The 27,208-nt window shown below is 39.4% G+C and overlaps 1 long non-coding RNA gene across 1 annotated transcript; it reads left to right on the top strand.

Moving 5' to 3' along the window:
- Positions 1-18,583: 18,583 nt before the first annotated feature.
- LOC144827126 (uncharacterized) lies at positions 18,584-24,611 on the top strand. The gene is made up of 3 exons (XR_013610030.1): positions 18,584-18,711; positions 18,807-18,899; positions 24,498-24,611. It is a non-coding gene; the product is annotated as an uncharacterized LOC144827126 (long non-coding RNA).
- Positions 24,612-27,208: the final 2,597 nt, after the last annotated feature.

The raw sequence follows: 27,208 nt of genomic DNA, 5'->3' as shown, positions 1-27,208 counted from the left end.
TCAAAACCTGCTCTGCCTTTGCGTCCCAAATTCTACCTCTAGATAAATGAGATAGACATATAAAAAGAGACATGTGTAGTGTGGTTGAGCAAAAAAATTACAAAACAGACGTAATACAAAAGAGAGATGGATGTAATGTTTGAATTATTCTCAGCCACCAGAAAGTACTCGAGCCTGATCACAGTGCATCATTATCGGTCCTCCACGCATACTGTGTCTCTGGACCTAAAATATATCTGGCAGTTAAGCACAAGCAAGAGCAAACCAAGCCCTAGGATCTTGTGCTCCTGTTCAGGGAATACCTAATTTGTCATTTTGGCCATGATCTTAAATATTTTTTTAGTTATGGCACAAATACTAAAAGCAGATAAGAGCAGCTCTTAAATAGACCTTGAAATTTTGGTTCTAGTCTTAAAAGTAACCAAAGGACATTAGCATAGCGGAGTAAAGATTTAGGTCACACTGTAATATGATATACTAACTTTGAAAATGTTTGTAATTCAATTCTCAATAGTCGAAAGTGTGAAACAGAAAATAAAAGAGCAAACTATGGGGCTGATTCACAGAACTAACTTAAGACAAAATCGTAAACGTACTACTTTTGATATTCAAAGAAGTTAGGATTTTATTTTAATTTTGTCTTAAGACAGACTTAAGACAAAATCCAAACTTTTGTCTGTCTTAAATCTTTCTTAACTTTGTCTTAAGACAAACTGAAGACGAAATCCTAATTTCTGTGATTACCAATAGTAGAACGTTTCTGATTTATTCTTAAGTTAGTTCCGTGAATCGTACCATTTATATAAATATATATATATATATATATATATATATATATATATATATATATATATATATATATATATATATATATATATGATGAAAAGCTATGACAATGTTCTCCAACAAGTAGCTCGTGAGCTAGAGGTGGCTCTCCAGCTACTTGTAAGTTAGCTTTCCAGTATGGAATACAGCCAACTAAATTTGAAGCTTTTGCTTGGTTGCTTCAATACATATATACCAGTTTTGAAAACTGTGTATTCATGATGCAAAGCTAATGTTTTGAGTGAAGTTTTGTGAATTTCTCTCAACTCTCCAGTATAATTTGAAATACAACCAATTATTTTTGCAACACTATACCCTTTATCTTGCACTTTTCTTTTTAAAATCTACATCCTATGTCATATTTAAAGGTATTATTTGAGTAGGGAGTCTTCTTATTTTGGTTACAGGGTCATTACATTCTTGCTGTTATGTATGACCCATGGGGATGCTTGAAAAAATTCTAAAATATGTTTTTATAAATACTGCTACAAAACTTTGCTGATGCATTGCGGTAATCACTTCTAGCAGTCTTGACTGGCATTCCCACAAATATAAATCTTGTCTGATGTGGTCAATATTACAGCACTAATAACATTAGTAGCTCAGGAAGATTTTCATTGAACATAAGTAGCTCATACTAAATAAAAGTTTGGAGACACAGATGTTTGTAACGTTAAAAACACTGGATATGCGAAGTTACATATTAAAGTACGACATTGCTAATTAAGTAGCATTTTTGTCTGTACAAGAAATACATTTTTCTATACTTCTATTTCTTTAGCCCTTGATATTAAATTTGTTGAGATTGGTTCAGTGCCTTTAAATGTAATGTATTTGAGTCAGATACAATAAATGCTAGGAATTAAATATAACTCCATTGATTGAGATTGAATGATGTATTAAATGAACACTAAACAGCATATCTCATAAGATATTGTTGGAAAGCTCAATTAATGACATGAGATAAGATAATCTATTGTAAATTTTACAGTTGGGTGTGTTTTTGTGCTCCCATCATATGTGCATATATCAATGTCTATTTCAAGCATGCGATTTATTTGAGGAGTACCATAAAACAAAAGGAAATATCAATTCTTGCCAAACAATGATATTTTTATCAATATTTAGTATCACATTATAGAAACTTTCCAGTTCGTTTCTTGGTGGAGAGAATTTGAACAATTAGGAAAAGTGAAGCAAAACATCTCAAGCTTGAAGGTAAACAAATATTAAAGGCTACTTTACGGATTTTAAACAAATAACAAAGTTCTCTTTTGTTTTTTAGTTTTTTAATAATGCTTACACTTCATTCTGTAGAACTTATTTACAAAGAATTTATTGTTTTACAGTGGTTCAGTGTGTTTTTAAAATGTAATAAATTCTTTAATGCGTTTTAATGATGTATATTTTGTAATATTTTTAATTGCATGCACATGCAGAACAGTAATCACAGTATTGTAGGAAGCATGTAAATAAATGCATTTTGGATTTAATGTGAATCACTAAGTTTTACTCTAGTTTCAATCAATTATTTAGCTAATATGTGCCAATAGAGATAAGGATTGACTTAATTTGCCCATAAATCTCATAATTGTGCAACCGGAATAACAAGTGGTATAACATTTATAATTTTAATGTAGATTGGGCCTAGCAGACCCAGGCTGCTGCCCCACTCTGCTTCCGCCTCATTGTTCTGAGTGCTTTTTCATACTTTTCTATCATTTGTACTGATTTTATCTTACATTACCCCAACGTTTGCCTTTTTTTAATTGCTTTTACCTTCATCTTAACCATTTTTCTGAGTGCTTTCTCATGCTGTTCCCTTATTTTTCACTTACTCCTTCTGTTGTCTCTGTGTTTCTGAGAGCTTTATCCGCAAAGTAGCTAGCAACTAGTCTAGAAAACCTTAACGGTTGATTTGCTTGGATTGATACATCCTTATCGATTGATTCATTAATTGATTAACTTCATATAATTGTTGACAAGTTGGGCATCTCTAACGATCTGAAAGTATCTATTCATAATGGTTCAGATATGTAAATCACATTTCCATGTTATTCTTAGATTCCAGGTTGACATTGTCCGTCATCTTTTAGGGATTAATCCAGAAAAGCTCATCATTCCTTTGCAAAAAAAATCTTGTATATGTTTTATAATTTATGAAAGTAGCATTATGTTGATAACAAACTCGCAAGCATATTGGAGATTTAGTATCCCACACATTTTTAACTTATGAGCAGTTTGAATTAAAGAATTCGAAGATAATGGCAAATGTCTGGTCCCACATGCTATGCGCTGTTGTTTTATGTCATGTTAAGTGTACTTTTAAACCAACATTTCACCCAGGATGGTATACTGAGGCATATGAGCAAGTGGGTCTGGCTGTCTGTTGCCTATGTGAAGAGCTTCAATTTGTTTTTCTATATAAATTAAAATACGGAGTTGGCAGGCCTCATGTGAAGTAGATTAGGAGCCAGAACGAAGAAGGTGAAGCAAGTGACTTTGGTTCTTCAGATGTGGGTACCAGTGTTGATCGAAAGGTTGGCTCTGCTGAGTTGTCTACTGGTGGTGTGAAATGTGATACGGACATTGGGGTAAGTGTATACTAGTCAGTGAAGTATTTTGTATGTATGGGTGACTAATGTGTGCAAATTTGTAGCGGAAAATGTTTCTCCTTTATGTCTGATGGGATGTACTGTGGTCCAGTAATCATGGTGGCAAAATTGTGTTTGCCTATGCCTATAGGAAATGAGGTACATCCAATATCATGTATAGTAGGAGTTAACTGGTGTAGCATTTCACCAAATGGACTTTTTTTGATCTACCTCGAGGTCTGCAACAATAGTTTCCATGAAACATGAAGAATTTCACAACAAAGCGGGTGCAAAAAGCCAATTGTGCCCTATGACACTCTGTGTGTTATGCCCCCTAATGTCTATGTGACTTGTTTAGGTCTGTAAAGCGGGTGTAAAATATTATTTGTTTAGCATTGTTTTCTATTTTCATTTTGTAGGACATTCACAGGGACAGCATAGTTTTTTTTCCTCGAGTTGTTGGCGGAAGTTCACCAGAAACTGGAAACCATTTCATTCTCTGGGTATGCCAAGTTAAATTTACATTGGAATTATTTCAAATCTAAAGAGTTATTGAAAAAGCAGCAGTAAGACTGCGAAGTAAACTGATTTTCAAATCTGTACTGATAAACATCATAAGCAGTCACATTGGCACACCACTTTTTTGAGAAAGTGAATTTGTGGGTGCACAAAGTGACACACATCAAAAACATTTGAGTCACAATAAAAGTTTGAGTGTAAAAAGAAAGTATTCTATATGGTATTTGAACAGTGGTGCTGTAGTGCCAGTTATGAGCACATACATCTTTTTTGAATAGATACAATAAGATATGTACTTTGTTTCAGCCTTGGCGCATGTCAGTGGACAGCCTCTATACTGCAGGGGTGTGCATTTTGGACTTTGTTAGTAAAATCTATGCTTTATTGAAGTAATAACTCATTGATGTTTTTATTAATACATTTTAGTTTTTTTTTATTTAATCATCGCTTATTGATATAATGGCTTTGCAAATATATATATAAATGAACGAGTATTCGACAAACATCGTATTTTTTTTATTATTACGTTTTGATGTATAGCAATATTTCACTTGTTTTTTGCAGATTTTTAATGGCAAAACACATATAATACAAATTTTTGATTCCTTGGCCAAATATAAAAGTATTGATGTTAATGACATGAACATCCTTTGGTAAGTATCATCAGCACACCTGTTAAATTATTATTATCAATAATTGTAAACTAATAGTATAACCACTGTGGTATATGTATCAGAATTGTTCCGTTGTTTTTTATAATTCAGTACTGTTTTCAAGAACATATGGGATCTTCAACAGTGGAAAATTGAATACCCAATACAATGGAAACAGACAGACAGTGAGAGTTGTGGTGTATTTGTCTGCACTGTAAGTTTTCATAAATAACTTTATCAATTGTATATTATTCATTTCCATGGATACACAACAGCATTTTTTTTCTTCAATTAATAGGCAGCTGATGTTGTCAGTCGGGGTATCTTAATGTCATACGAAGAATTATCTGCAAATAATATGCAGCACCTAAGAAGATACCATGCATCAAAACTCATGTTGATTCTTCGAAACCAGGCATGAACATTTCTTAATTAAGTAGATAATGAATACTAATAAAATATTTCCTTTTTTTCCTATTGTAATAAAACAATTTTTTTAATGTATTTCGTTAACATCATACATCCAATTTAGATGTGTGTACACATAATATTTATTTCACTGATTATTGTTAAATAATAAAGCGCATTTTATGTTGCAGGTGAAAAAATGAAATGTTAGTTTGTGTAAAATACATGCAAATGACTTACTATACGTCAGTTGAATGGTGGATATGAGGTCATCAACTGTCCTCAAGAGTTATAAGCATATATGGTATTGGACTGTCACTTCTTAATTAGGAGAAACTGGCCCACTGCATCAGCTTCTCTTGAGAATAAAATGTCATACTATGTAGCTCTGCATTAATTGTCCTCCTGTTACAATACAATTGATAAACGTTATGACTTTTCTTTTCTTTTCAAAACATGCATTGGTTCAACAAAATATGATAGTATTCAAATGCAGCTGAATGTTTTAAGCCATGATGTGCACATATGTCAAATCCACCTATCACAATTTATCAAAGTAAAATGTCAACAAAAATCATTTTTGGATCTAACTGTAGCTCTGTCTGAGTTTGAAGTTGTGGATTGTATGACAATGATTCGATTGTTACATCAACAGCAGATTTAAAATAAAGTATCATACAAAATATAAAATTTCATTACATTAGGTACAATTATCAAAAGTTTTTTAGATGCGTTTAGAATATTTTGTGACATGACTTATCAATTTTATGTTAGTATTTTATGTAGTTACTTGTAAGTTAAATTAGCAATCATAATTGTTGTTAATGTCTTACCTTAAAAAATTTCATTTTCAAATAAACTATGAAGTACTGCTTTTTTGTTCAAACGCCAATCTTGTCAGTCACAATTTCCTGAGAACGGTTCTTGAATTTTGTTGTGAATTCTTACTCCCATGTAAAAAAAATGTATCATGCCAAAATAGAGCACATAGGCATTTATGCCCGCATGTTGTGTGGCACCATATGCTTTTGTACTCACTACATTTTTTTACCATTAAAGAGAATAGTTTGTCTTTGGCTGAAAACCATTTCAATGACAGCAACATAAGAGAAAGTTAAGTGCATGCTTTCATAAGTGCAAACTATGTGAACAAATACCATTGGGGAAAGCAGCGTTACTCATAGTGAAAATCACAGCTATACACTAACCGCACCGAACATAAACATTTAAAAGTATATTGATCTTTTATAGGGCATTAAGAAGGAGAAGGTAGACCCACTTTCCAAAGAGAGTGGTCTGAAAACCGAACAGTTATTGCTAAAAGAAGAGACTGCAGGAGCAGAGCAAAGTGTTGTCCAAAACAGAGAGACAGGAAAGAGCCTAGTTAGAGGAATCGATGGCACAGAATGCATTGCAGCAAAAGAGATGGTCTGCCTATACCAAGAGAGTGCTGATTTAAAAAAAAAGTAAGTTAAGTAACGTCTGTTAATAACATAGCTATATATTATATAAATGTTAGTTTGTGACAGTGACTAGTACTTGGATGTGTACACAAATCAAAACCTGCAACTAAAATAATAATAGTTTTTTACAGGGGAATGTATGCAACAGAATCTATAGTGATCTAGAATTATGTTATAAATATGTAGCTTCCGTCCTAAGCTGGAAAAAAGATTAAAGCACGCTTCGAATTTTTATTTCCATTGTGTTTATGTTGTTCTGAGTTTTGAGATTTGGAGATAATGTTAATAAGTACCAGGGGCCATATTCACAAGGGGGTTTATCTCCGCTTTTTTGGCTTTAAAAGCCAAGAAAGCGGAAATAAAATTATCTCCCTATTACCAAGCTGTCGCTAACACCAGTTAGCGACAGCTAATAGGAGATAGCGACCATCTTGGACCCCGCTTTGCATGTCAGTGATATTTATCACTAATGACATGCAAAGTGGGCGTGCCAAGATGTTAGCGACTGGAAACAGTCGCTAACATCGCTATCTCCTATTACCAACTTTTTGAGATATTAGCGCAAAGCAAGGAATATCTCCCAAAGCCAACACCTGCCCATGAGCAGTTCTTAGCCATGTTATCCAATGGGAGTTTGATAACATGGCTAAGAGCATTAGCTCGGTAATGCATGAATATCGCTGACTTTTCAGCGATATTCATGCATTGCGGCCGTTTTTTTTTCGCATTTGCGATAAACCTTGGTAATGCCAAGGTTTATCATCGATAAAAATCGCCGCCGCCCGGCGATACATTTTTTGTCTCTAACCAAGCAATAGCGATAATTATCGATATTGCTTGTGAATATGCCCCTCAATGCCTGGAAAAGTGATGTAAAAGATGGACATTGTATTTTAAAAATGTTATAGTCACTGTAGTAAATGTGTTCTCAAAATATATTTGCATCAACAGGTCACTATATCCCAAAGAAAAAAAACTAGAATGGATAGAGTGCGAAAAGTGCAAACAGTGGTTACATTCAGACTGTGCAGATGTGCCAATTACAGAACAGTTTGTTGACACTCCATTTTATTGTGGATGCCACAAAAACGTTCCAATCGCATTGGACAGGTAAATATACAGTTTAATATTGAATATATGTATTTATTTAACCTGCTTATTGAAATTGAAGGTGCAAAACTGTAAGTCACAGTAAACTTGGATTATAGAAAAGGTAGTTTGTACTGCATACGTACACATTTATATTTACGGAATGATTCAAGTAATATCTTTGCTGTTCCTATTACCATTTTTGCATGGTGAAATCCATAATAAATGATTAGGTGTAGATATATCTTTCTATATAATTGAACAACACATTGAAGGAAAATATGAGCAATGGAAACTTCGGAAAAGTAAGTAGTGATACTTGAAATTCCCACATTTGAAGTACAATCGAAGTCACCATATGAGGTTAAAGAAGAAACATTATGATTAATAGTTGAGGTTTAGAGGTAGGATGTTCGGCTAAAAGTGAAACATGCAAGAACTTGAGGTTAAAACCTGTTAGGTAGGACAATTGCTACATTTAAACAAACTTAAATGTTTGCACATAAATTATTTGACATTCAGCAGCATTCGAGAATTACTCACATGAATCTACAAGTGACATCATTTGTATTGTGTATTCTTATAAATCTTCTTAGATTTTAGAAACGTTAGTCAAGACTTCACAATAAACAAGTCTTTATGAGATGATTTCTTTTCCTTTTATAAAAAACAGAGCACTATGTAATTCACAACAAGAAAATATTATATTTAAATTGTGTCACATAATTATTGAATTTGTGGTTAAGAAATGCACAAGAAGAAATTCAAAAATTCTGAATCTGTTGAAGGCATTGATTGTAATGATGTTGAATTTTTAAAATATGGTCATAATTGAAAGTATTAAAAAAAGATTTTATGGGATAGGCATTATTGTTTTAAAAATAATACTGAATAAGTATTACTGTAAAACGACTCATACATATACATTAATTATATTCAATGGTTATGTTTTTCAAAATAAAAGGTTAAATTGTCAGACAATCGATTAATATGAAATTATTAATTTGTAGGCTTAAAAAAACCTTGGAAGACAGAAGCATCGTGAATTTACTTACTGATGATGAGATAAAGGCTCGTATAAAATAATGAGTATTTCTATGATTTTTACATTTTGTGCGTTGAAAACATGTATTCATTAACACCAATGTACTGAAGGGAAATACCTTCAGCAACTAAATGTATTATGTTCAAGAGCCATGACATAAAGGAAGGTTGCATGTTGTTTGAAAATTTGTAAAAAGGTGGAAAAAACGTATCTTTATTCAATTCTATCTTCTCTGAAAAAAATGTTTTTATTACTTACTTTATTAAGTATTTATGTACCTTCTAGTGATATAGCAACTTTAAAAAAAAAAATGTTTACTTAATGACATGGTTTGCTCATATGCATTTTTAAATTAGTTGACTGTGTTCTCTGAATTTAATATACTAAAACTCATGGTCAGGCTTCAAAATGAGACCCTGGCGATAATTATTAGCGGAACATGTGGATAAGGGTAAGTATATAGCAATGTAATTGATTATTAAAATAAATCGAGGCCTAAGATAATTGAAGAAAATATTAGTAACTAAATAAGGAAAAAATGTGAAGTACTTTGGTGAATATCATAAAAGAGCATGTTTTTGACTCATGAAGTAATAAACAAAATGTACTACAAGACCCAGAGTTTTAAAGGTTTGATGCAAGCCCATGGTGACAAATTACACGTCTATTTAGAAACAATATTTAGTAATATTACTATCGTACTAATAACAATCTATAAAATGCTATTTACAAACATAATTGTCGACTGTAACCTAACCTATTTTTTCCTCTGGGGAGGTCTCTGTCCAAGTGCGGAGTATCTGCATACATTGGTTTAAGTTAATTATAGTAAATATGTTAGATTTTGAGGGTAGGGGCAGGACAATAGTGAAAACTTTTGATTAAAGTAAATGGGGTTGGGGAATTATTTGTGATTTACTGGGATTAAAGAATGTGAGTCATGTGGTTAGGAACCCACAAAACAGTAAGACTATTTCTATTTAAATAATCATTTATGTAGTTAGTAAGGCAAAAATAAACTCTAAAACAGTAGAGAATCAGTCAATATAAGAGATGAAATAAGCCTAGAACCGCCCATGTTCAAGGATAAGGATAATGCAACTCCCTCTCACACAAAAGAAAGGTTAAATGAAGTTAGATTAAACTACCTTTACAAAATAACTTTCATTAAGATAAACTACAATAAACAGTTGCAAATGTAAATAATTTAGATTTATTTTGAAGTTCGTCATGTAAAAATTGTTCTTTCGTATATAATTATAAAATATGGTATTATTTAATTTCATGTACAAATTAATGTGACAGTAATTATTATTAAAGTCAAATTAAATTAATTATGTTAATTCTATACATTCTCTTTACTAACTATTAAAACACAAAAAAAATTCTTCAACATTAGTTGAGAATTTTTTTTCCATTTAAATTTCCATAAAATTATATAAAATATATTTCTGATTAAAATATTATTATAGAGATATATTAATGGTCAAATCTGATGTGAGAATTGAACATGGCTCTCTAGGAGTAGTTAATTTGGTGTATTTTAGAAGTTGGTTTACAAGTTGGTTTATGGCATGGTAATGGTATGTAAAATGTACATGGAGTAACCACATTCATATGGCAGGAATGCCGCCACCCCCTCCCAACACATATCCCCAAGGATGGGAAGTCGGACAATAGTTGAACTTTTGGAAGATGGGAGGGAGTCACCCTCCCGGCCGTATTTATTAAAATATGAAACAAAATTTAAAACATTAAATAAAAGTTTCATCATTATGCATAATGTACAATTTGTCATTTATTAAATTTCGATGCAGTCATGTACTTTTGGCTAACATCCTGAAAATGCATACACTCTAATTCAAAGTGTACATCCTAGCATTAAGGGCCAACGGCAAGGTCTTAACCGGTGTCAGATCCATACTCCCAAACTCCCGCCCTCACTGTGTGAGCGGCGCATGCGCAGAGGGCTCTACCCTCATTGCCAACTGTAACTTCCCTTGTCGTGGTGGGGGCCCCGTTTCTACTCGACGCCATCTTAAGGGTCGCCCGAGTTCCCGTATGAGGTCTCTGTAGGAAGGACAGCGTGGACTCTCCCCCCCAACCCCACACTCTCTATCCGCCGTCGCGGATATCCGGCCCCCGGGAAATTAGTAAGGAGGGGCATATAACCGCCTCCCCCCCTGGGAGGGGCCCATGGCCATCTCCCCCTAGGCGCCCCATCCTTAGTGGGTGCCGCCTCCCCGTGGAAGGGGCCAATGGCCGTCTTCCCCCGGGCGCTCCCATCCATTGTGGGTGGTGCCCCACTCTAGGGACCTTTAAATTACTGCTCACCGATCATGACCTTACCGCCACAGACCGGATAGTTGACCGACTATCCGGTCCCCCCCAACTCCTCCTATAGGTCATGCTTCCTCAAACCTCTTAGCCATGCAACAAAGTCACCTATGAGTAGATCATTCCCCTCCCTGGACAGGTGAACCCCATCGTTCAGATACATATGTTCACCCCGGATACACCCATGTGGAATGACATGCAACTGTGCAGAACGGAACAATCTACCAATCTTATTATTGACCCGTTTAACTGAATGGTTCAGAGCTGACACCGAAAGGCCCCCCTGCCACCTCCTTCTAGGAATCATGTGGGACCAGGCAATCGTGCACCCCGGGACTCTTTTAGCCAAACAACTAACAGCCGACAAGATTCGTTCAAGTAACACTCGTCTACCCAGTGTCACCAAATCGTTGCCTCCCAGGTGAACTATGACTACAGATGGCGGTGACCTATGCCGCCCTAAAAGTCCATCGAAAAATTACTCAAATTTGTCAAAAAGGAGCCCACCTTTCCCATGGAAAGCCACTCTGAACCCGTATTCCCCAGGTGCGTGAATCGCGTCACCTTCCTTGAATACGTCACCGGCGCGCCTCACGTATGAGTGGCCCACGACCCATGCCATCCTCTCTCCAGTCGGTGAACTCTGACCGCTGGTCTCTTGATGCAGGGTCGACCTCCAATTCCGCCCTGCATGGCAGGCTCGCAAAACTGCAAAGTAAACAAAAGACAGAAAACGTGAGTGCATGTCAATTGATCACTTACAACATGTGCAAGCGCACATACCTCTTGAAGCAATTCGATGACCAACGGCCTAATTGTTTCACTTCCTCAGCACTCTGACCCCTGGCTGTAGCCTCCGTAGCAGCCCCTATCCTAAAGGAGTGGGTCCCAAAATCACACGGGTCCATGCCCGCGTCAGCGATTGCCAGTGCCAACACCCTCCGAAACTGAAATCTCGTCAGTGGGGTGCCATCCTTGTGTCGGAGCAAGCTCCCCCCCCAAGCAGCCGCTCTTAGCGCCAAATAGTCTTCCACACATTTCAACGGGCAGACGGGGGACCCATGCTTGCGCTGTACGACCACACTATCTCCCATAGCCCACTGGTCAGTCTTGGACCTGGCTATCATGATTACCATCGAATCACCCCTTATCTGGATGTGATCCCTGCACAAACCTCCCTCAATATCTCTCTTGTTCTTCGCGACAAGCTCGCTCACCCTCATGGCCCCATGAAATGCCAATGTGAACGCTGCCCGGAACAGAACTGTTTCGTAATGGGAGGAACACGTCTCATCCAGCTTTGCTAAAAGCAGAGACAGTCTGTCTAAGCCAATCGGGTGCCTCGTATCTTTCTTGCAACCCTCAAGGCGCTGCCAGCCGCGAAGGGCTTTTTTCACCAAAAAAGAACCTGTAGGGTCTTTTATGCCGTGTACCTGGGCCATGAAGGAAATGGCCGCCCTATGCCTAACGGCCGTTGCCACTGATCGGCCCTCCCTGCGTAGTGCAACCAGGTACCCCAGGAAGGATTCCTCCTGACCCCAATTCTGACTCCCCGTGGGACCTAAATACGTGCAATAGGAACGAAACGCTCCTTCGTATGCTTTCCTTGTCCTGGGGGCTAGACTTGCTGCCACGAGGTCTTGTAATCCGAGGCACCGATTAGCCACATTGCTTCTGGGAACGGTGCTGCCTCTAGGTCTGCTGTGGGCAGATAACCCCTGAATGCCTGTATATGTGAACGAGAGAGTGCATCAGCCGCATGATTCAGTACACCTGGCACATGTTTCGCCCTGAACAGTACATTCAATCTCATGCACAGCAGCACAATCTCTTTCAACAATCTCAAGATCATTTTTCAGCGTGCTGCCTGTTGGTTAATGCAATCAACAACAGTCATATTGTCGGACCAAAACACCACTGAGTGGCCCCTGAAGTCGTCGGCCCATGTCATCAGAGCAACCCAGATGGGGAATAACTCCAGGAACCCAATGTTACCTGTGAGACCGTTGGAGTGCCACCATGTTGGCCAAGTTTGTGCCGACCATCGATCACCTAAGATGGCGCCAAAACCCACGCTCCCTGCCGAGTCGGTCCATAGACCCAATTCCTCCGAAGACTCTGGCGGGGAGCTCCAGACGACTCGACCGTTGAAGTCCGCCAGAAATGCCAACCAAATACGCATATCCTGGCGAACCTCCCCAGACAGTCTCGTACGGTGATGAGCCTCTTTGAGACCACCCATAGCTTGCGCGATAGAGCGCGAAAACGGGCGGGCCATAGGAATCACTCTCAAGGCAAAATTAAGCTGACCCACTGTTTGTTGTAACTGGTGCAGGGTCACTTTCTCCCCACCCAGGCATTGCATCAAGTAAGCCTGGAACTTGATCACTTTGTCTACTGGTTGTCGGAAACACCCCTCCACAGAATCGAGCTCAATTCCCAGAAACTCCAGTGAAGTAGATGGTCCGACCGTCTTACCTGGTGCCAATGGGACACCAAAATCATTCATGAGGATGCAGAAATCATACAGCGCCTGTGCGCAGTTCGTATCACCAGCTGACCCCAAGAAAAGGAAATCATCCAGATAATGCATAACATGTCTATGCCCTGTAGCCTCAGTGAAGGCCCATTCCAAAAAAACAGCTAAACATTTCAAAATAAGCACAAGAAATGGAGCAACCCATGGGCATGCATTTATCCATGTAATAACTTCCCTGAAATGCAAAACCTAGCAGGCGCTGATCCTGCGGGTGCACCGGAAGCAACCGGAACGCTGATTCGATATCACATTTCGCCATCAGCGCCCCAGGGCCTAGGTGGTTCAACATGGCTACGGCATCGTCGAACGATGCATATCGTACTGAACAAACTTCTGGGTCAATGGCATCATTCACCGAGGAACCCCTAGGAGCAGAAAGGTTATGTATGAGTCTAAACTCCCCGGGATCTTTCTTCGGGACAACCCCTAACAGGGAACAGATGAACTCGGCCACCGGCGGGCAATGAAAGGGCCCAGCCACTCTCCCTAAACTGACTTCTTTTGCTATTTTCTTTTCTGCCACACCTGGGTTGTGCTGTATCGATAACTGGTTTCTACAAAAGGAGTTCCCCCGAAAATCCCCCACTGGGATGTGGAAGCCATGTAAGAATCCCTTCCTCAACACCCCAGCGGAAACATGATCAGGGAATTTGTTTAACCACGGAATAATAACCATGAGATCAACGGGTGTGGGCAATCGGTCAAAAAGGTCTACCTCACTCCTGCTTAGACCCACCTTTTCCCCCCGTCCCGCCATTTTTTGATCTACATGCACTTTCCGGGTGTGAGGAATTCCCACAGCCGGCACACACATGCTTAAACTTGCATGTCCCCTGTGGTGTGTTACAATTGCCTCGATTGAAGCCCCAACAGACCCCTCCTTTTCCGCCATTCCCGCCAACTCTAGGCTGATAGCCCCCACCTGTGCCTGCTCGAAAGGGCACCCCGGGCTTTTGGCGGACCACTCCGGACCCGCTCCCGCCTGGCGAGGACGTACCTGTCGCCCCTGGCAGGAGTTGCTTGTGCCATGACACCGAGTCCAAACAATCCCAAGACAAAGAAGCATCATATTCTTTTGCTTTACGGAACTTCATGTCATAGCTTTTCCATTCTTCCCCCTCGTACATTGAATAAAAATCCATAATGCGATTCTGATAGCAAACCAACTCAGTCATAACCTCAGGTTTACGTTCTCCCATAACTGCGGCAAATATAGAAAAGGCCTTAACCCAGTTCGTCACTGTCTCTTCCACCCTGAACTCGGCCATTTTGGCGCGCCAGACACTAGGGTGCCACAGATCTTTCTGCGTTTTAGCATACTCCATCTCACGATGGTCAGTTAACAATGAAAACATGTTGACATACTTGTCTCCCCATATTAACTCTTTCGTGGCCAAGGGAATGTGCTGTGCAACCTTTTCCCGCCTTGAGGGTATCGAGCCCTCCCCCACCATCGGCAATGCGAGCTTACCCGGATCGGCTGTTGTTGCCGCCGTCTTTTCTTGACCAGCTGCTGGTACTCCCGGCGCCACCTGTGGGGGAACAAGAGGAACACTCGCCTTCGCGACATCTCTCGATTGCCGCAACTGCTTCATTAACACTCTGGCTTCTTCAGCCGGATCTCCTGGGGTCGCTGTGCCCCCCACCTTTGTTTTGAGCCATGCCGTCAACTGTGCGGCCAATTCTGGGGGTATTTCATCGTCCTCGATCGAGGTGATTACCACCGGGATAGGCTGGCCTACATCAGGGGTCTGAACCGGGTTATCGACCGGTACGAGGGGGGCGATGAGAGGTACCTCTGAAACTGGGACCCCCCCCCGAAACCGCCCTTTCCTTGACCCGCTTCCCATTTCCTCCGGGGACTATTCCCGGCAAAGCCGGGCCTATAACCTTTTTTGGCTGACCTGGGTCGTTCAATGCGGCCAATTGCTTCTTTACCTCCGCTAAACCTCTCCCGAGCGATTGGACTTGTCCGAGCTTTCGGTCCATACAAGCCATCCGATTCGACAACAGGCGTAACATCCTCTCTGTCTCGGAACCCTTTCCTGCTGTCTTGCTAGGCATGGTTTCGAGTCTTCCGCCCTTGGTCGATCCACGAGGTCCTGAAATCTGTTGGCCCTCGAAACTGAAAGAGAAAAAACAAGATTACCACATTCAAAATTGCTGCTTGTTCCGTCGAGGGCTCACGAGCAACGAGTGGGTGCAGCCTTCCGATCCGAGGAACAAGAGGACGATCTTCTGGATTCCCGCTCTTTTATCCTTCTGCGGGAGGGCGTGTACCCGTCCCCGATACGCCTACTGGGCGTGGTCTTCCATCGAGGTGTCTAGGACAACCCCTCTCGGGCGGGGGAAGGCGCGCCCCGGCTATGCCGCTCTGGGCATACCAGCCGGGCTACGCCCACCCCGCCCAAAATGGTTTCCCGGGAGGTTTGGTCACCCATCCATACGTTCGGGGGGACCGAGTGGTCGCCCCTTTCCATAAGCAAGGTAAGTCAATAACACACTGTTGAATCAACCTGTACTTAAGCTCAGATGGCTTGACATTGAGATGTTAGTCTTAACATAAAGTGAACCACCCATAACAGACACATAGGCATTTTGTGCCACATTTAAACAGATTTCTTATATAAATATTTATTGCTTTAGACGTCAGGATAGGTTTATGGGTGGTTTATGTGAAGAAGACACCTTGTTTACCTCTGCACAAAGACAAGCTTAAAAGCAAAGGAGATGCAATTGTAACCTTTTGGCAAGCAAGTCATAATTTAACTAGTGTGTTACAAAAATTTTCTTTCTAAGCTTATATATAATTGAATGTAATTGATGCAGCCACTATTTCAGTGGCAAATGTGTATAACCATTCAAGACATGTTAGAATTAGATATTTGGAGCAAGTGGAACAGAAATTAAAAGCTCATAATAAATAGTTGGTGGAGCTAGGACAGGTACTAGGGTGAGCTTAGAAAGGAAGAGCAAACAACAAAGGTAGAAGTTATAATATGGCTAGGGCTAGATAAAGCTGAAAGTCGTTCAGCAAAGATGGGAGAGACAGGTATGTTGAGAACAGATACAAGCTAGTATGTTACCTTGTAAGTATTGCATAGGCAGTTTTGGAATGTGGAGCCCATGGCTGAATCAGGGTATAAATGATACTCATTAGGTGAAGTTGTTAAAAGAGCAGATAGCAGAGCAGTCACCATCATCATTATGAGAGATGAGGGAATAAGATAGATACTAACCGATCCATGTATAAGTATATGATAATGAGGTGGATAAATGACCTAAACATATTTGGGGCAATATGTAGGTAGCATTTGTAAAACAAAAAAGAGAATGATCATGAATACATTGCAGTACTGGTTGTTAATACCCACAGAGTTTTGATAAGACTTGTTAAGCCATCAGTATAGTGATAGAATAAGAAGGTATGACCCATGAAATAGGGTTAGTCAGAAGATATGAGAATGAAAGTGACTCACTCAGAAACTCAAACTGGGACAAGAGGTCAACAAGATAATTTATGCATAATTTTAGAAAGCAATAGCTGGGGGAAAGCAGTAGCTAGGAGAAAAGTAACTTAAGATATTAAATAAATTGAACTAAGCTGGTGTACCCCAAATAAATATTATTAGGAGCCTATTCTTAATCCATATCGGTGATGGTTAGCTAAAAGCTTTACATCTTTGGTGTACATTTCTCCTTGAAGACTTTGATTATTTGTTTATAATACAATTTTTATATTACATTAATTTTGGGAATTTGTACTGCAAGTTTATGATATTACTATATGGTAAACGGAACATTAATGAAATTTTGAATAAAATATGCATTTTTAATCAAAAATTATAGTGTTAAAAATGTAACATTTGTAGGTCCACTGATTTTGAATTTTATTCCACAAGTTGGACATATGAAATTGTAGGGTGCATCAACTCTCATACAGTGTAAATGTATGAGAAATTTGAGATATTAGTGAATGATTCTATTACGTTATGTAATCATTAATATAGTAACATACCATGCAGGATATCTACAAATAGCAACATTTTTAAATTGTAATTAGTATCTGGGTGCCTGGTGAAATTTCATTGATATTCCTTCAACACAGCTTATAGAAGCAGTTACTAACTTAGATTGAGTTACAACAAATTTAATATGTATATATTAAACATAAAAGTGACTCCTACTTTACAGATAATATAAAGGAGACAATTGGAATATAGTTGCAACCTCCTTGGCTGAGGAGTGGGTGGGGTAAAATTAAACTTACATTTCCACCGTCCGGGTCCAGCATATTCTCTGCTCCTGACCCTGGCAGTAACATGAACCAAAAGCAGGCAGTCAGAGTCCCTTCAATAAAGCAATCATAGTACTCCAAGCAGCATTTTGATTGTTGCAGATGCCGCCAAGCCAGCGGCTTATGGGGAGGCCATGTTGTACATGCTGCCTTGCAGCATGCATGGAGCAGGACAGAGTGTGCATGACTAGTTTGGGTAGCCCCAGGGGGCTGAAAAAGCAGTCTTTGCACATTAAGTAGTGCTCAGGTACACCGCTTCCTCCCCTTCCTTTTACAGAGCCCGCTCCGCCCACCCACCCGCAGGCAAAAAAACATAAATTGATAATAAAACAAAGCTGTTACCATTTTATGTTTCTGCTTATAGAACTGTGTGAAAGCAGTAAGGCAACACTACTCCTCCCTAGTAGAGGAGCTCCCTCTGTTAAAGTAAGCATACATTTTCATCAGGACTGATACACAAAACCTTTCATATGATTATATGTAAAATGTTTCTCCAAAATACCTGGTTTACTCTTTAGTTACATGTATAAGTTGTCTTACTCCTAACGTACTCCATGTGTGTGAAAGTCAAGAGTAACTTAGTTCTTTATTTTTTGAGCTTGTGCTCATATTAAAGAAAGTTGATTCTTTACAAGTCTTTTCAATAAGTACAATGAAGTAGAGCTGACTGTATTTATAATGTATAGTTGGTTAGTTAAAGACAGCTGACAACAAAACTTTAGGACATTCACAGCTACTTGCCAAATGATAATACGGTCAAATTTGAGAAACATTGATTTGTCTAATTGTTGATTTGTGTTTTATCGTTAATAGGAACATGCAAACAATATTATAAAGGGTAAAAAGAAATCAAATCGAATGTTCCTTTTCTCAAACCCTACATTTATGCCGAAATTAAAACAAGAATTAAATAGGAGGATGACAATATTCAATGAAAATGATGTGAGTAAAATATTATCTTTATCAACCACACTTTGTAATTGAATTATATGAAACGACGTCACTAATAACAATACTATAAAAATTTTGTATTGCAGGCAAGAAGTCTAACGGAACAAATTAAGAAAGTTCTACATTTTTCACTAATTAGCCGAAAAACATCACTCATGATTGATGTGTTATTACCAGAGGTGAGAGTTTTCGGTAATGAAATGATCACTGCTTTTCTAAATTGTGTTTTTAATTAAAGTAACAAATAATTTAAAACTGTGTTTAAAACTTATTTGTTGTTAAGTATAAGAAATATCATTAAATGCAAATAAAAAATAGTTACATTGTTAGCCCACACAAATGACAAATCTGAGGTGAAGAAGTTGATTTTAAGATGGGAAACGTTAGATTTTATAGCACCTCATGAAATGCAGACGTGTGAATGAAATAACACATTAACATGTGGATTGAATTGCACCTTCATAAGCATTGTTCAAATTGTGTATATTTTTATTTACTGACAGAAATGTCATAAAATCTACATAAGAAAGTAAGATTAATACAATGAGAAGATATGAACGACTGAAGATGATATAATGGAGAACGGGACCGCCCGCCATAAGGGCGGGGGTCCAGTTGGGGGAATTAGGATGTGCCCGCGGTAGTGGCGGGCACACCCTTCAATTGTGCCCGCCGCAGTGGCGGGCACACCCTTCAATTTTAGCATTGTGGCGGGAGGCCTAGCCTGCTCGGGAAGAAGGGGCAGAACTTTACGCAACATGCGAAGCAGCATCATGCACGTGGACGTGGTCTTGTTCACGTGCATGTCCAGCTGCAAATTGGGGCCGAATATAACCCCCAGGTTGAGAACCGACTCGGCGGCTGACACAGTCTCGGGGAACAACGGGGGCCAGAAGTTCGCCGGGAGAACACGAGGAACCCGGTCCGAGGAGCAGTACAGTACCTCAGTCTTGGTACTGTTAAACTGCAACGAGTTAGAACTGAGCCAGTCAGCTGTGCATCGATGGAAAGTCTCCAGTAGGACCGCATTCTTCCCTTCCAGCGAAAAGACCAACTGGGTATCAATCGCATGATTAAATGCAGAGATACCAAATGATTGAATTAGTTTGACCAGAGGGCGGAGGTAAAGGTTAAAGAGTATAGTGCTGATGGCCGAGCCCTGTGGCACCCCCTGCCCCACTCTCCGCACCTCCAAGATGAAAGGTGGTAACGCCACCACCTGCTGCCGGTTGTCCAAGTAAGAGACCAACCAGTCCCTTGCACTTGCCGTGACCCCACACTCCTCCAGCCTCCTGATAAGGGTAGGATGGCTGACCGTGTCGAACGCGGAAGACATGTCGAGCAGCACCAAAAGGCTGCCCGACCACTGTCGACCCGCGACCGGAAGTTGTCAAGCACAGTCACCAGCGCGGATTCCATCCCATGTGCTGGGCGAAAGCCAAACTGTGCCTCATCAAACCAGATGTTTTCTTCCAGGAAGCCAGACAAGGAGCGGGTCACTAACTTCTCCGTGATCTTAATGGGGAAGGGAAGCAAGGAAATGGGTTGGTAATTAGACAAGCAGGCGGGGTCCAAGGTGGATTTCTTAAGGAGAGGTGATACCACTGCCAGTTTCAAGCACTCCGTGACCGTTGCAGTATCAAACGACTGGAGACAGATGGAGTACAAGGGCTGGAAAAGTTCATCCTGAAACACCTTCCAAAATTTAGGAGGGAGTGGATCAAGCGGGGAGCCAGATGACACCGTCTGTGCCAGACTACAGAACTCCTCAAAGGAGGGGATGGGAAAGAAGCTCAGCTGGGGTCGACTGGACACAATGTCCGGAGCTCCCAAGCTGAGAGCAAGACCCCTCAGCTGGGGTCGACTGGACGAGTCCTCCGGAGCTCCCAAACTGAGGGCATGACCACTCAGCTGTGGTCGACTGGACGACACATCCGGAACTCCCAAAGTGAGGGCAGGGCCACTCAGCCGGGGTCGACTGGGCGGTACGTCCGGAGCTCCCAAACTGAGGGCAGGGCCACCCGGCTGGGGTCGACTGGGAGGCAAGTCCGGAGCTCCCAAACTGAGAGCAGGACCACACAGCTGGGGTCGACTGGGCTAGCCGTCCGGAGCTCCCGAACCGGGGAAGGAAAGTACTGGGCTCTGTAAACCTTTCAAGATCTTAACGATCTTCTCCTCGAAGGCACAGGCCAGGGAGTCGCACAAGACCTGCGACGCAGGAACATTATTGACCGCGCATGAAGGATGAGTCAGGTCCCTAACGATTTTAAACAGTGCCTGCGACTTGTTGGAAGCCTGATTCAAGGTGGCTTCCAGATAGGACGCCTTAGCCACCTTAATCTGTGTCTTATATTCCTGCAGGGACTGCCTAAAGATAGCCTTCGCCGAGTCAGAATACTGCTACCTCCACGCCCTTTCGGCGCCTTTGCAGCTAAGGTTTAACTGCCGCAGGGCGTCCGTATACCAGGGGCTCGCCCGATTCAGCCTGCCCCTTGACCTACGGAGTGGCGCTACCTTGTCCAAAGAGTTCGAGATGGACTGACATAAGGTGGTATAGCTCTCTTCCAACGAGTCACTCAAACTGAAGTTGCCCGGTAGTAGTCTGGGCAGAGGCGAGGCTTTTAGGAGTCGAGACCAAGGTCTGCCCAACTTAGCCTGTCTAGATCCAGCCTCCACCGAGGAGTGATCCCCCAAATAGAGGGAGAAAGCAACCAGCGAGTGATCCGTCCAGTATTGACACAAGATGTCAACCACAGACACAGGTTGGGTGTCTGCGAAAACTAGGTCCAGAACGTGGCCCTTCCGATGTGTGGCAGACCGGACCAGCTGTTGCAGCTTGATGTCATTGCAGGCTTGGCACAGAGTGGAAAGCGCACTGTCCAGCGGGCCACCCGACCACAGGTTAAAATCCCCTAAGACCACTAGCTTAGAGTGGGTGTTAGAGAGGTCGTAAATCAGGTCAATGAAGTCAGGGAGGGAAGGTACATTGCCAGGCGGACGGTAGCACAAAACGCCCGAGCAAAAAGTCTTCTCGGGATTTTTAAGAGAAAACCCCATCAATTCAAAGCCCGACACGTCTCTAATCTTAAGCTGGGAGAGAGCTAGCGTGTCTCTATAAATTAATCCAATCCCACCACCCCGGTTCTTCACAGGAGGGGTATGGTTGATTTTAAACCCTGGAGGGTAGGCCAAAAACCCAGTTCAACCTCACACTCCTCCCGCGTCCAGGTTTCTGTTAGAACCAGAACATCGAGCACCGCGGACTCGATGAGGAAGGCGATCTTTGTGTGGTGCTTACAAAGGGACCGGACATTAAGCAGCCCACAGGAGAGGTGACAAGACATCTGAGAGGTGAATCTAAATCTGCGATTACTTTTTATGCATGTATGCTGTCATTGAGCGTGGGGCTGTGAAAAAATGCCTTGAAATTTAAGAGGGATAAAACACATCTTCTGACTTAGAACATTTGTCAATAACTGAAAATAGTAATTGATGCGCTTCTAATTTGAAATTGGCTTGTACACTGGCACTTAATCTGATATAGCACTGTCTTTCTTCATTAAATTTTAGTTGACTTTATAAAAGCAAGTAAATTTAAATTTAGTGTCCTGTTTTTTCTTTTTGGGTTGCAAACCTGGGTATGAAACATAGTGCTACCATTCTTTCTCGGGTAAAGTAAGGCAATGCACTATATTTTTGGCTTCTTTCTGAAATGTTTGGCCCTGTTTGCAACATGTTCAGAAAAGGGCAGTTAAGATTCCACTTGCTGTAAATTGACACAACACGGTCACCCAGACATAGTCCACAGTTTACACTGTCTAGCATTAACTAAGATAAAATCCAAACCGATCTTTAATATCTGCTGATGCCCTGTTACTGGATGTTCCTCAAATTAAGTTTGCGCGTAAGGGAAGGAGATCAATAGCTTTTCACAACCAACGAGGTATGTAAGACCATTGCACCTGCAGGTTGAGCACAATAACCTACAAATATTTAAGTTTCCGAAAAATGGTATGTTAAAAAAAGTAGTTGTGTCTATAGTCCAAGGCATTCTTTATTGTATATATTTTGTACAAAAAGTTTTTCTCTACTAAAAAGGCACAAGCATCTTTCTGAAAAAAGTCAAAGTAAAGATTATATAATTTCATTTGTATTGACAGGTAATTAGTACTAAATTGATGCAAAGAGGTTACATTGATTTGTAATATTTTGCAAATATTTATTTAAACCAATTTTTATAAGGTTAACTTACCTGTTCCCACCCTAAAACCCAGGGATACTAATTTGCATTAGCTATACGGCAAATGCCAAGCCACTCCTTTGACTTTAAAAAGTGTGAAAACTTCTCACAGTGCAGTAAAAACGTACTTTCATGACCTTTTGTGATTAATGAAAGTTTTGTTGGTATGATGTTTACAATGGCATAATAAAGTTTAATACAGCTTAAAGAAAGGCTTCCCAAAAGTAATTATTGGATAATGGAAGCTTTAAATGCCACATTGTTAGTAATCATGCTATATTTGTGGACATTTCTATCATATTTATGACTATTCTTGGAATAATAATGTCTATGACTGACATGTTGTGAAGGATCTTATCATTATGATGGACATCCATTGTAAAGTTGTGTACCTGACAAAACAGTGGGCTTCCTTGAATAAAGTAGTCATCTTGAGCATTATTGAATAAAAATCTGGCATGTGAAAAACTAAACCTGGTCAGGCCAAGCAGAAAGTTTTAATGACATTAGTTCGCATTATGAGAATCACAAGCGGGCAAATAGGGGTTATACTTGAAAAATGTTTTTGAATTAAAAATGTAGTTAACTTTTATGCCAATACATTATTTAATTTGAGTGTGTTTAACCGTTATAAGATGTTCATATTAAAAAAGAAATCTAATGCATTGTTATTGAAAGGGATGAAACTATGTGTTGGTGTTTAGCCATCTTCTGTGATCAAGTGGCCAAAATGAATATTTGGGCACGTGGTGCATGAAAATGTGGTTATACACTTATGAGGGTATTGGTAAAGTTTCCAAAAACATAAATGGACACAAATTAGTAAACCCTTCTCTTTACAAGACATACCTTTGAATTTGTGATTATTATGAAAACTGCCAATAATTCATTACATGTCACCTAAATAACATTTATTCTAAAACAAATATCATTGCATAAAATAATATAAATTAAAATGTGCTATTTAACAGTGTATGCACATTAACCTGAAAGTATGTAGGGTTCCACTATTTAGCCAAAGATGGTAAAACATTGAAAATTAAAATAACCAGGCATTTTCCCTTCACAAACACAATAGGCAAACGGATATCCTTGTATGTTTAAATTGGGTGTAATCAGACAACTTGTAACATATTCAAAACTTTAGGTAGGAAGGGTAATACTAAATATAAAATGATGAAAGACAACAAAAGATAAGCAATATTTAAAATCTAAAATAGTTGTAAATTTAAATGTGTCTTTTCGTATAACATGAAATAAAAATGTTTGCAAGAAAAGAATAAAAATTAAGAAGCTTATATTATTTGAAAAAGCTAATTTACAACATTTATTTTGCATCAAAGTTTTTAAAAGAGAAAATAAGTGTACACACTTAACACCTGCTAATTAATACATCTTAAAAATGTATAGTACTAAAAAATGAAATAAAATAGGAATGTAATTCTTGTATTGAATGTTTATATGGTATGATTACTTTCCATGTAAGCTTTAAAGCTAAAAGTATGTTGCTTTAAAAGTCCATTTTTTCTCTTTGCAGATGACAATCAAAATTCTACAAAAACATGAAGATTTAAATAGATATGAAGCAGAACTTGTACTGATGAGAGGGGACTTCCTAGACTCCAATGAGGATGAAGTAGATGATGTTGAGACATTGAAAAAATAGAAAATGGGCGCACTGAAATACATTTTTTGAATGATTGTCTTGTTTATTAAATAGAAAATTTTAATTGTATGTTTTTGTCAAATGGAGTAAAGTATTACATGTAACTTGAATAAATAATTGTTTTAAATATTTATTTACTAAAGTACAATATGTATAACTGTTTACTGAGGTTCAATTATAAATAAAAGCTTCAAAAGTTGATTTTTTTTAGTAATGAGATAAAAAATACTATGAAGATATTGTCTGTGATGCCTATTGTGACTATGCTTCATTTCAACATAGAATATTTATAAACAATTGAAACAAAGAACGTGTAATCATAAACAATAAGAATTGTGTTGTACAACATTTTTGATTTGATGAACATAGAAATTAAAATGAATACCAGATTGTGCAATGTTATCATTAGGATTCTACATCAACTACAATTTCATGTTATTAATAATTGAAAATGCTATTAATCTAGAATGCACTGAATTGCTGTGCATATTTGTTCAAAAAAGAAGGCAAATAAACCTAATGTCTGTCAAAATTAAAAAGAACAACAAATGTAGTGGACTTTATGGAAATAAACAGTTCAGTGTAAAAAAAGAACCTGTGATTTATCTTCAGGAGTTTTACATCTTTTGCTTTACATATACCCAAAGTCTTACCATATCGGTTACTGTTGGGTGTACTACTCTATACGTTAAACAGGCCTCACAGTTAAGATGAGCCTGTGCTCCTATTTTCAATATGATGAAATTGATTGATTTTATTTTGGCATATTTAATCCTTACTTCTAAGCCCCTAGTGTTGTGCACAAATTGTAGACAAGGCCTTCAAGTTAAATGTCACTGTTGGACTGCAGCACCGTGTGTCCCATCCACTAACCTTATGGTTTCAAAAAGAAAATGTGTGACTACCTGTAGAAAAGTGCATTAGAAAATATTATGGCTGGGGAGCCTTACCAAATCATGTTATATTTATATCCCAAAGATGGTCCTTGAATTCACAGTAATACTTATTTTTCTCGGTCCTATGAAGTGAGTGGCTAGAAGAAATAAGGCTTTACTAGAGGAACATGTAAGTAACACAATTTCCAAGAAATCCAGCATCAATCTATATACAGTAAGGTTAATGTTATCTTAATGTAGCGACCAAAAATAACAGAATAGCATATTTATAATAAGAGTTATAGATTTTTAAAGGAATAAAAAATGATTGCTGAAAAAGAAATTGACAAAATAGCATTGAAGTCAATTGCAAAATCCACTAGTGACAATAGGTCACTTGCAGGTCGAGACTGCAGCGGCTCCTCCAGCAGAGTGAAACAGAGTGACCACACTGCTGTTTGAGCAGCGCAAAAAATAAATAAGTAAAAACTCAATGTTATTATCAGATATTTTTCAGTGTGAACTCAGAGCCAGGTTAGGGTGGTGCGGGGCTGGGCTATATGAGCCAGTGGGAGGAGAAAATATGTATAACATTACTGAACATGTCAGTTTAGGCTGCCAGCCAGGTGAAGAACTGTCCTAGGATTCCATGCACTGCCTGAGCAGCCAAACAGGGCGCTCAGACTAATCTCGAAACTGCTGTATTGCTGGTGACAGAAGAGTTGTGATTGGCTTAGGGGAGTGTGTGAGCCTGTGTGCTTCTGTTCCATGAAGCCAAGAAGACAAGACGAGAAGAGGTTGGAGTGTAACTGCACTGTAAAAATCTGTCTAAAGTACATTGCATATCCCAGCAGTGTCTACGGGAAAGTGCAGGCCTTCTAGAGGAATAACAGCTTGGATCAGATTAAATCTGGGCTGCTCATCCCTCATACATGAGACCAGAAGTCCCGACATTATGTGGCTTAAAATAAAAGGTCAGAAGGGTGGTGTTGTATTGTAGCTCTTTAAAGTCTATATAAGAGGGAAAGCAAATGGCAATTACTCGACCATCGAAAGACAGCTAGAAAATCAAATAAACAAGTGCCCCTCGTTTGATAAAATCATTGCGGCCGGTGACTTTAACTGCACATTCGAGCCACTAAGCAGTGAAGATCTACTAGGGATAATTGAAGAGGATAGCAAATGGTCAGTGCCCCCCCACCCCTAGTCTTACCACCGGTTAAAAGATGGTCTGAGATTGTAATACAAGTTAATACTATAATACTAGAATATGGCATAAGAGACACAAATGGCAGAACCCTATCAAACATCAGGGGGAAAAATAATTCCAATAAACTTGCTTGCACTTCCAGCATTGATTATATCTTGGCCGACTTACGCCTCTGGCCCGATGTCATGAACATGGAAGTGGGCCAAACTATTGACAGTAACCACAACAATCTAATATTAAAATGAAAGAATCAATGGGCCCCTCCCCACAAAAATTCTAATACCATTGGGAATTACCGCGTATCCACAAAGGAGTTAATTCTATCTAATTGTGGTAGGCGTCTAAGATGTCCCAAGGTCGCAGGAGAGGACAAAAAACAAAAGAACATCTCCTCAATATTAGTGTCAAAAACAGCCGAACTCAAGGCAGCTTGAGATAATGTCGGGGGGTGGGGGGGGGGGAAATCCACATAATACGACACGAGACAATTGCTCAGA

The sequence above is a fragment of the Lissotriton helveticus genome, chromosome 4_1, assembly GCF_964261635.1.
Source record: "Lissotriton helveticus chromosome 4_1, aLisHel1.1, whole genome shotgun sequence".
Classification (NCBI taxonomy): domain Eukaryota; kingdom Metazoa; phylum Chordata; class Amphibia; order Caudata; family Salamandridae; genus Lissotriton; species Lissotriton helveticus.
This window is presented reverse-complemented; position numbering and strand designations above follow the sequence as displayed.